This window comes from Pinus tabuliformis, chromosome J, assembly GCF_031772625.1.
Source record: "Pinus tabuliformis cultivar Carrire ecotype Pingquan chromosome J, CPIR1, whole genome shotgun sequence".
NCBI lineage: Eukaryota > Viridiplantae > Streptophyta > Pinopsida > Pinales > Pinaceae > Pinus > Pinus tabuliformis.
Genome location: NC_142295.1, coordinates 11,736,790 through 11,749,327, shown reverse-complemented (window position 1 = coordinate 11,749,327; position 12,538 = coordinate 11,736,790).

Here is a 12,538-nt window from a genome sequence, read left to right as displayed (position 1 = left end):
CGGTCCACCAGGTGAGATGCACTAACTGGGACCTGCGTGTACCAGTGGTTCTATGGGATTATAGGACCATGTGCAAAACCCTGACCACACGGGCACTTCCAACGCTGAAGTATGAAGCAGATGCTGTAATCCCTATGGAGCATGCAAAGCCTAGTCTGTGCATGACAGCACCCATAGATACGACGATTCGTGAAGGCCAAAAAGAAGGAATCACACAGTCGCAAGAAACGGAACACATATGACTTAAGGAAGAAATCCAACAGGGAAACCTTAGACTCCACGAACTTGAAAAAGAAAGGGTACGATTAAGGAAAAGAAGCGCTTTGACAGATGCAGAGGTCAAGAAGCTAGAAGACGAGATAAAGGAAGAGTTTCTCACTGAAAAAACTATAATGGGAAGGCAAGGTGCGTACAATCATACTGACAAGTTTGAGAACTATCGCTGTGAATTAGTTAGTTTGATGCCTTGGTTTCGACTGCATATCACCAAGCGTAGTGACCAGGGTAGCACATTGAAAATAGTGAAGTGCGCGATGCCAACCACAACAAGAGAATTTGGGGATTCTCCGAGAACCGTGATGGAGGATAGGAGGCAGCCCCACACGGGTGGTGCGACCTCTTGACTAGCCAAGGGAAGGACAGTATTAGTGCTCTAGGTAGTTGGAAGGGAGCGCGGGACTATAAACTATTCTGCCCAGGAGCTGCGCGATATTGGGGATGCGTGAAGAAGCAGAGAGTCACAAGGTCCGCGACCACGCACGAGTGGCTGCGCTGCCACACGAGTTGGCCAGAAAGTGAACGTTGAAGTCACTATTCATGATGGGATGATCGACTTGAGGCCAAATGGAGTAGGCGGTGGACATTTAAGACGCGAGTCATGGGCAAGATTTGGGAAAATCTACCACCAAGAAAGCATTAATGAATCGGAGTTGGGGGGAACGGTCGAATTCGAATTCAAAAAGTTCTATAAAACAAAAAGTGCTGCCCAGCAAACAACACTTGGTCATTTGAGAATTGAGCGATTGAGCAAAGCCCTGAGCATTGCGAGTCGAGTGTTGATTGAGCCCCTAAATTTGTGAGTGACAGATTACAGCCCAGATACGATGACAACAACTAAGAATCATTTGGGAATAGAAGAGGTGACTTCTGGCGAGGCCACGTAGGCCCTAACTATGGAGGATGTTCCAGAAGGTGTCAGGGTTGTAGCAGAGATCCCCAAATCACCACGTATGCTAAGACCCAAGAAGGATAAACAAGCAATGGCTCCCATACGCGTGTCCCCAAGGAACCTGCTACACAGCAAACTATTGATGGAAGAGAAGGGGAAAGTTGTCACGATAGAAACAGATGAGGAAGAAGAAGATTTGCAGGCCCTTATCATCGCAAAGGAAGAAGACGAAGGCATGGAGGAGGATATTCAACCTACACGCTTTGTGACAAAACTGCCCGCATATGTCCCCCCATGAAAAGGGAAGGCCAAAGTGCCCAAGGACCTAGATGAAACCAAGAGTTCACTCCAGACCCTGCTCCTCCCAGATGGCATTGTGTTTGAAGGCACGCACCTGGGCCGCGTGCCAACCATGAAGTTTGAATATTGGGACCTCGCTGACCACAAGAAGTTCCCTCACCTGGAGACTAGGAACCTCATGAAGCAGAACACCATGGGGGTGGTGACAATGTTAGAGCCATAGAAGTGGCTATGCGGAGTGGAAAAGACTGGGCTACTAAACTTTCTATGGGTGACGCATTTCCACCGCACCCCAATAGCAATTTTCGTCATCAAGCAACTGCTCTGCCTGGTGCATGATGCGTATCTATGGATGGAGGAGCCCATCCCCATCATGGCAGGCCTAATTCATCACATTTCCCAGCTACCATACAAAGCAAAGGACCCCAAGACCATATCAAAAGGGAATGGTAGTGATTTGGCCCTCGCAGAGGCCATGAAGACAAAGTACAAATTGGAGAAGAAGAAGAGGGGCTACGCCATCTCGAGCATCAAGGAAAAAGCGGTACGCGTAGCAACCCAAATCCTGGCCAGCAAAGTTATGTGAAAGTGTCACGCAGATGAGGTACCTACACCAGTGATCAAACTGGCCGAGCAGTGCGCAAAGGGGGTCCAGTTTAACTGGGCTGAATTCCTCTGCACATAATTCTTGAAAAATTGTCGCAAAGCCCATGAGCAGGGTAAAACCTTCCACTATGCATGGTTGTTGCTATCCGTAGTGCTCGTAGTAGGGGAAATACCGGAGGACAATCAAATCCTCACAATTGACAGAGATTTACGAGAGGCCACAAAGTACCCTTCGGTCTGGGCCATGAAGGATGCAAAAAGGATATGTGATAGCAAGATCTTCTGGGTGCTCATGGATATGAACATCCGAATGTGGATCAAGTGAAATCCATGCTTGTTTCCCACAATGTACAACAGTCTGTAGAGTTTTGTAGAATTTAAGGCAAACATGCACAACATCTTTATTAGGGTGCACAAGGATCCAACAAAGTAGTGTACGAAGCTACTTTTTGTAGCCATGGACGATGCCATTTTCACTATCTTGGAGGCATGGCCTCTAGAATGGCATGCCCTAGACCTTACAGAACTCGAAAGGGAGGCAACGCAGAAGAAGAAGGACGATTCCAAGCTACGCATCACACAGTTAGATGAGAAAAGGTGGAAGGAAACAATAGCAGTTGAGGTACGGGCAGCACTGGAAGCAGCACAGAAAGCCATCGAGCAAAAATAGGCTGCAGAAGTAGTAGCAGGAGCACAGGAAGCAACCTTCAAGGTAGACGAGGGCCAAGCAATGCCCTCGCAGGGGTAGGAGGTAGAAGGAAGCACGGACCCAAGGACTGCGTCCACACAGTTGAAGCTCCCACACACAAGAGAGCGAGCAGGACTGAGGAAGAAGGTCAAGGCCTTGAAATTGGCCATTGACTCGATCGCCCTAACCGAGAGTGATATGCATGACATCGGCAAGACAGTGCGCAATGTCACAAATGAGGCTCTTCAGGATTTTATGTAGGAGGACCAAACTTTGTTGTGGGCCCTCAAAGCACAATTGTAGGAGTTACAGGTGCGTCCCCCTCAAGTGGGTACCCTTTTAACCCATCTTGCAGTAGGATCCTCGGTAGAAGAGTAGATGTTGCGCGCACGGATGGAAAACACAATAGTGTTTCCGGAAGGGGCCCTAGTGACATCGAATGAGGCCAATAGATTTTCAGTTAGCATGATGAAAGGCCTTGGCCTTAATCTGGCTGCCCTTCCGCATGAGACACTATATCTATTATAGGATAGGATAACGGCAGAGCTGCGTGCTAGGGAGAGTCATGCGACCAAGTCCTCAGTGAGCAAAAGATAAACATGGAACAACTCAGATTACAGTGCAAAGAATTGGTGTCACAAAATCAGCAACTGGTGCAGGTGGTAGGCGATGCTTGCTGCAGTGTCCCAGAGTTGGCCACCCCAGCAGATCTACCAATGGAGGTTCGGATCCAAAGGATAGCAATAGGAGTTCGTGAGGCCAGGGAAGAAATGAAAAAAGTTCAGCTGGAGCTAAATCTTCAGATCATCGAGCCATGGTTAAGGCATAGCCATCCACTCCCCTAGAAGTTAGAGAACAACATGCTAGTGCTATCACAGTGGGACTAGAGGAAATCGGAGGTGTAGTATGGGACTATACCAGCATGTTGGAACAAGCACTTGAGGTCCTCACAACTCTGCAAGAGGACCCCAACATCCAGTGCTTGGAGACAGAAGCACAAGAACTCCAATAGCAATACGACAGTGTCCGAGGAACTGCGTAGACAGTAGTCCTCACCTAGAGGCTTGCGAGGATGCAGCAAGCCAAAGCACTGAAGGAGAAGGTGGACGCAGTGCGACACAAGGAGGCAGTTCTCAAAGTGTGCATTCAGCCTTGGATCGACGAGGCCTTCACTATCACGACAAACATTGAAGGAAATCTCGTGCACATAAAAGGGATGCACACATTAATGCAGAGAAGCACCCTAGACACAGAGGTCTCAAAACAGTGGATGCAGCAGATCTAGCAAGCATCAGCTCAGTGCACTGCAGATCTCAGCACAGTTCAAGAACAGTTGGAGGGACTCTGCGCCAAGATTTTCATGCCTACTGAGTGACTCGAGGGTGAGTCACAATGTTTGTGTTGGGGGCCTGTTAGGCATGGAATCCCCCCCAAGACATGTTTTGGGTCTCAAAGCCCAAGTTTTTACCCAATTCTATCGTAAAGACTCCATGAATTGCGGGTGCGGAGCGTGAAATGTATGATAGAGTCACAGGGGTTTTCCACCCTAGTCTTGTAATGTAATGTCGGCCTACCCATGGTCCGCAGACCATGGGATTGTATAAATAGAGCAAGGCTCTAAGTGTACAATAGAGGATGAGCATGAGAAGTCTAAGTGACTGAGTCGAAATATAAAGTGTGTCTTTGGGTCGTAGAGTAGGAGAAGGCTCTGCAGCTAAGTGCGCAGAGGCCTAGTAGTCCACAGCTAAGTGCACGGACCCCTGCAGCTGAGTGCGCAGGGTGGAGTCGAGTCTGTAACTGAGAAAGGAATTAATAAAGAGAAGTTTGATATCATATTTGTGTATCTGTTCTTGGGTTAATACATGTTTGATATAAATTGCAAATATATTGTTTATTTACTCTGCGCACCTCTATGAATGGTTTATATTGTTAAGTATAACTTAAAGCATGCAAGCAACATCTCAGGCTGTGAGGTACAGGAAAGTCCGCGTAGCGACGTGCGCTCAAGGTCGAACCGTGGACCATTGGAACTCATCAGACATCTCTAGGGTGTGGAAACCTGGTTCTAGCACCCTCCCATACTACTTCGAGTGAGAGCTCAGTCCGCGCTCCACAGACTATTGCCAAAAGGGCCAGTAGTATCGGGATTTTTTTGGCTAAATCAACTCTGAACCTGGGTCAGGCCCCAACAAGCCAACAGATTGGAAGAGCACATCAGGAGGGATTTTCAACCTTGGGTGAGAAGCAGTTTCTTGGTACAGCAAGAAACAAAGGTTGATTGTACTCAGCTCGGTAGAGACAAAATACATGGCTGCAAGTCACACAACATGTGAGGCCATCTAGATGTGGAAAATCCTAGTTGGTTTTCTTGATCAGAGGATGGATCCAACTGTGATCTATTGTGATAATCAGAGTTGTATCAAACTCTCTAAGAATCCAGTATTTCATGATAGGTCCAAGCACGTCAAAATTTGGTATCATCATCTCAGAGACTGTGTAGCGAGGATGATCATGTTGTTGCAATATGTTTCGACAGAGGAGCAAGATGCTGACATTTTGACAAAGTCTTTGTCAAAGTGTAAATTCGTGTTCCATAGAGACAGGATCGAGGTGGAAAATAATCCCTTTCTTGTTGAGAGGGAGTGTTGAAATATGGCAACAAGAATATTCCAATTTAATTTGTCCATGAATTAAATTGTGAATTAAAATCGAATTTAGTCTTAACAACTACTTGGAAATAATTAATTAATTTATTTTAAATTAATTAATTGTAGAAATTCAAGTTAGAAGTCTTTTTAAAGTCATGCAAGAGTTATCCCTTAAATTAAGGAGATAAGATTGAGTTATATTTGAGTTGTAATTAGTTAACTCATCTTACTTGGTTAAGTCTAGTTAAATTAGTTCCAAATTGTTTAAGGAACTAATAGTGAGTTAACAGTTAGTTGATTCATGTATGCACTCAACTAGTGCTACTCCAGTTAACTGAAGATTCCATCATTAGGAACTCATGCATGTCGATTCTGAGAAAGACCAGTTGAGATTAAAGTCAAGGACAGTGTACTATCAGTTGCATGTGTTTTCTCAAAGAGAAAACTCATGCATGCAGTCAAGGATTTAATCCTTGAGGATTGTGCAGTTTTGGAAGAATATCATCCACTTGGTAATAGGAGAATCATCCACAAGGAACAGCGCAAGGAAATAGGAGCTTGGAGGGTAGAGAAGAAGGCTGGAGAGAAGCTAAGATTTCCTGTGAGCATCTGTGACGATTGTACTGAGAGCTGGCTAGCTGTGAGAGCTAAGGCTTTGTATAATTCCTATGTATTTCCACCTTGTATGATAATATAGATAGTGGGGTTTTTAGCTGAGGCTTTCCCCAAAGTATTTTCATGTGTATTGTGCCATTGATTCATCTTTTTCTGGTTATATTGTTCAACACGATCTTTAAGCTTTCGCAAATTGATAGTAGAAGTAGGTTATATTATTCTGCTTTGATTTATATTACATTATCGGGTTAACCTACCAACAGATTTTCTACACTATTTATATGATTGCCCTTTTACTATTTTATCTAATTCATATTGCTTAATGGTGAACCTGGGCAGAATATGGAGTAGGATCTACAACTTTGTCGATGGTGGGATTTTCTGAACTGTGTTTAACATTCATTATTAATTTGATTTTTTTTTCCATAATTTCTTCCATTATCGATTTGTTTTTTTTTTCCATAATTTCTTCCATGCAATTCTTTTGATTTATCACCAGTACAGGGCTAATGATCTATTTGGTGAATGCATGGTTTGTGGGGTGATCTTGGTGTTGTACAATGTTCTTTTGTGGCATCAAAGATATATAATAATCATGGAGAGAAACAAATATTGGCTTTAAAATATTTTGGCTAATAACTTTATTGCCTGCTTGATGATTATTCGATTCCTGTAAATTGCAATTGCTAATAGGTAGCTGAACTACCATTTTTTGCCTCAAAAGCAAGACTGGACCTTGCTGGTATTGAAAAAATTTACCATTTAGGACCATTGAGTGCATATGGCAAGTCAATGAATATTTACTGTGAGAATTAATTTATATGCAAGAATTGTTACATCTAAATATATTTTCAACATTTCAATTTGGAGAAGGCTCTTATTTTTGGAATATGTTTGTCCTCACGGATCTATGTTGGAGAAGTTGAAAAGGAACTAATAGTAAGCATTGACAAACAAATTTCATCTGTTAGATAATAAATACATACTATGATTATGAGGAGCATGGTGTCTTAAGACTATACATAATAGGATTTTTATGATTATTAGTCAGTGGTTTGGTTCTCCTAGTTTTCTGTTTTAACTTATCTTACATGTTATTGAGATCCAAAGTAGAGGATATAATTTTATCCTCTTCGACTTAGACCACATGTCTTTTGCATTGGACCTAGGTCTTGGATCAATTTGGGCATAACCAACAAATGTGTTGAATTGCAACAAAGATGAGAATAAATATAGACACTTTAAGATTGCATTCTTGTTATATAATTATAATGGACATTGTGAAATGAAATTGGCACTTGTTAGACATGGGATTCATTTTTAATGTATGATGATTGCAAGATAACTACATGAAATCCATTAGTTTTACTTGTTGAAATTGTGATATTTTGTTGCCCTACATCACTTATCTTAGAATGTCAGTTGTTGTTAAATGTGGATTGTACCATATATTGACCAACTTTACCATTATTAATTTTGATATTGTTGTTTTCAATCTTGGTTCATTGATTAAAGAAATTTCTATAATTCATTTGGATGGTTGTGTGTCGTTGTATCTTAATACTTTTATAGTTATATAAATGGATTGTTGATTTTAGAAGGTTCTGGATATTCTGTCACGAGAGTTATAGTGTTATATATAAATTTCCTAAGGTAAACCTCAGGGGATCCTTTCCTCTTCCTTGGAATATTTGGAGAGAAGGTGGCTCATTTGTTAGCCACAATAGTGATTGGTAATTCCAAGGGACTCAACTGGATTTGAACTTGTGACCTATGGTCTCTCCATAACCAACATGCATTGGGCAGATGGTTTAACTAACAGAGTTAACCTCTAGGGATAAGGTGTCTATATATTTTATAAAGAGAAATTTTGGTTTGGTTTTTGTTACAGAGTGTCTATATATCTTAGAAAAAGAAACTCTAGTTTGTTTTCATTAAAGAAGAAAATTTAACCCTCGGAAACTTGAAATTTCCATAAAGATATTAAACATTATTTCTGAAGAATGGGAGTGATATTTTTAAAACTAGTAAGAAAAGGGATTTTAGTGTTTGATGTAGTGAAGATTACTTTTTCAAGGTATAACTCACAATTGGGAAAATTCAGCATAAATCATATGATATTGAAACAGACAATATGACAATTGTAGATTAAATGTCTTTTAGTTATTTTATCTTCAAAACTATTTTTATTTTGATTTTGTTGATAAGTGAAGGTTACCATGTCAAACTGTAATTCCCAATCTAGATACTTGAGAACTAGTATTATGATCTTAAAAACAAACAAGATGACAACTGTAGATTAATTTTCTTTTTATTATTTAACCTTCAGAGCTGATTTTATATCTAGGTTGTAGCATATGGATGTTTATCATTCCATTATGAGCATAAATTATATATATCTATATATATCTATCTATATATATATATATATATATATATATATATATAGATAGATAGATATATCTGTGTGTGTGTGTGTGTGTGTGTGTGTGTGTGTGTGTGTGTGTGTGTGTGTGTGTTCGTTCTAGCATATAGATGTTTGTCATTCCATTATGAGCATAAATCTGACATAAATAAATTAGACAGAATTTTCGTTGGAGTTTGTTTTCTGAGCATAACTAGAAATCATCTTTCTTTTTGTACATCAATTTTAGATTAACAATTTTGGAAAAGAGTTAGACTATGCTACATCAATAGTTTCGCTATATTATTTAGAAATCATATTCCAGTAGTGGATAGTATATGAATTATATATGAATTATCATTCCATTATGAACATAACAATGATTTAATAATTTAGAGAGAATTTTCACTGGTGTTGGTTTTCCGATTATAATTGGAAATTATATTTTTTTGTACTTCATTTTTAGAGATAATATGAAAGTAATAATATTGGAAATGTGTTAAATGGACAATTACAATATAATATATAAAATTCAGATTCAAAGAAAAATGATATTTGAATGCCTTATGACATGGAAATAATTATGCTCACATTGCATTTCCTTTTCTTCTCATAATGGTCAAAAAAGTGGGTTTTTCTACATTGTTAAGTTCACATCTTCTTGGAAAAATTTGTCGTTACTAAAAGAAAATGGGTTCATAGAACATATATTTTGAAATACTAAATAAATATATTTGTGAACAGAGTGTAATTAATCCATTTATCAAGATGATTATGTATGCCATTTATCTAAAATCATGTAAATAAGTAGAAATCAGGTTGATGTCAAGGAGACATTCCTTATTTTTAGAGTATAAAAGATAGCGTTACTTCATCATGAGGCATATAGATGAGGAAGTTCATTAAGGATAAACAATTTCCTATTGAAATATATAGAAATGAATATCATTTTCCTTCATGAACATCATTATCTTTCATGAAAGGCAAATTTAGATGTTACAACTGCATTGATTCAATGAATAGATCGTTAACCCTGTACTTAGTGAAAAGTCAAAAGAATTGCATGGCATAAATTATGAAAAAAATATTCAAATTAAAGTGTATTAAATACAGTTCAAAAGATCCAACCATAGATAAAGTTGAAAATTGTGTTCTAGTTTTTTCCTAGGTTCACCATTAAGCAATATGAATTAGATAAAATAGCAGAAGTCGAATCATATAGAGTCATTTCTTATTGGATGTCCACCACCAATTTCGAAGATTGATAATAAATAGTTGAAAACCTATGAAATAGGAAGTCTAGATACCCTTCTACTTTATACAAATTAATATACAATTGATAAATGTTTACCTCAACAATCCTTTTGCCCCATTTTGAATGTAATTTGTTAAGTATTCAACCTCTTCTTCGATAAAAGAAAATGAAAGGTTGGCCTGCATGTTGATACTCGACATTAGTTTCGGTAAAAAAAATTGCCTCACCATAGACTAGTGAAAGCTTTAAAATGAAGGATTGCAACAAAAAAGGAGAGAGATGAGAAAATCAAGTAACCTGCTAGAAAAGAAGTAAGAGCAGATTCATTTCTCCCCATCTGAGGGAAAATAATTTCTTGAAGAAGACTGAATCAAGAAGAAGATAGGGAAAAGGTTCACACTTAGGAGACATGAAAAAGGGAAATGTTAATGATGTAAGATTAAACAATATTCCAACACAAACTATCAAAAAAACCAATAGAAGCAAAAAAAGAAATGATGAAGCAATATCTGCAAAGGAACACAAAATGCAAAGTCCTCTTTAAGGATAGGCAGAAATAGTTACTAAGGAATCCGAAGATAATAAGACACAAAACTTTTATAAATTTTAAAAAGAGATGAAAAAAGAAGATAAAAAGCAAATCTGAACAAAGAGGTAATATGGGCATAGCCGGTGTAGTGTACACACAATTTTGTTTTAGTTCAAAAAGGGAAAAAAAAGCATATTAATTAAAAGTTTGAATTCATATCAGGGAAATGATGCAACACATAAACATAGAGTCCTACCTATGGTGCTAGTTTCTTGGAAATAATGCATTAAACAAACCAACACAAATAGAAGCATCCATTATTTTTAGTTTCAAAATTCAAGCCTGAGATAAAAGTGGAAGAATGGTGATTCTTGCATGCCCACCAACCACTAGAACGGCGGCCGCCTTTGGATCCACAACCATAGCTTCATCCTACTCAACCAGAGCCACACAATTATCAACTTGGTACCTTGATTACATTACCAAAAATGTATTTTGAAATCAAAATACCATACATTCTGATGTCTCCTATAAAATGTCTCCTATGAATTTTGAAAAGGGCCAACCAGTTATCCAAATTGTGAAGAAAAAAAACCAAAAAAAACAAATTATATTGAAAAACAATTGTTGAGTTCCGCAACACCAAAATCAAAATCTAATCTAATTAGCTGGTTCCAACTCCTCTAAAAATTAAGTGTGCAAAGAAATTTTAAGCTTGAATACCACCAAAGTATTTGATCTAACAACATCTAATGTTGTAACTCCCATCAAACATTTAGGGTTATAGACACCGACTCTTTTAAAAACCTCTGCTGCAATTGGCACACTTGAATTCATTGAATTGTTGATGATATTGACAATTGTTTTGGCACATCACTTGGCTACCCATCCGCACAAGGTGTAAACAATTCCCACGTTAATGTTGAACAAATCATCCCTAGTCATCCCAGGTTTTCATGGAATTCCTGCAGGGATGATCATGAAATCCATTCCCACCAATGTTGCTTCCAACTTTTCTTTTACCACAAATACACACAACTAAAAAACACAAAAACTGTGATGGTGAATACCTAAAAACAAAGAAAATAAGAAGGCCCTATTTCTTAAAATTTTACATACAACAACAGTGGTGTCCATATGGCTGATACCTGCAGTGACGTCGAAGGTATTGATGAAATCATAGATGTTCGCACATAGAGAAATAGATTCATTTTCATGGGAACGGAAAGGGGTTGTACGATGCATCCCAAGTCTCGAGGACAACAACCTTGAATCTAGAGGCCCCACCTTTTGATCTGCAATCAATGCATTCGAGTACTAATTCATTCTATAACCGCCCAACACACAGATTTCACAAAAACTCGTTTTAAGAGCTAAAACAAAGCAATTGTTTTCAGACATTGAAATAAAATATTATCGATCAATTATGGTTCCTAATGATACCTGTGAATGCGAGAGCAGCAATTTGAGAGATACGAGCTCTGGTGTTGTAAGTGCAGCTGGTTTGAATTGCGGGGGAGATGGAATTTGAATTACACAGAGTTAAAGTTTGAGTGGTCGAGGATGGAGTTACACGGTGAACGACAACGAACATTAAATAGAGACATTATGATAATGGACATGGAGCCCAGTATATGAGGTCCACATGTTACCAGGAAATCTAAAAAAATCAGTAGCCAAAAAATCCAAAAAGTAGCATAGCTACACTACTTTGTAAACGAGTTGTCTTTAGTGCGATTTTTTAGAAGCTTTTCTAGTGGATTTTTCCGGTCTTTTGGCATGAATTCATTGAAATCACAAGTTTGATGGGTAACCTCTGCAAAATAGAAGCGCCCTATGGGTTTTTTAGGGTGGTGAATCGATATATACAGTCAGAAAATAATTTAAATAACTAAGGAGCCTCATCATTGAGTAACTATATGGACCTTAATTCACCTCCTAGCTTAGTAAAATCAACTCTTCTCACAATTTATTACATGTTTTGATTATATTTTGTTTAATGAGATGAGTCAAAGTGAGATATTATGCCTAGTGGACTAATGTGCATTAAATGCAGGTTTGTGAGAGAAAATTAGGGAATTTTGGCAAGATTAAAGGCTGAAACTTGAATGGGACAAGGAAGAGATATTGTAGGAGGTAAATCCTCCTCATTTACTCCTCCCTCATTCGAATATTCCTCCATCAATCACACTAGCTTGGAGTACAAGCAACCAAGTCATGAAGATCAAAAGGAAGCCGAGCAAGTGATAATCAAAGAGTTAGTTCATCTCGAGTTTGGGAGTAGAACCTCCCTAGATTTAAGGAAGTCATTGGAGACTTTAGTTG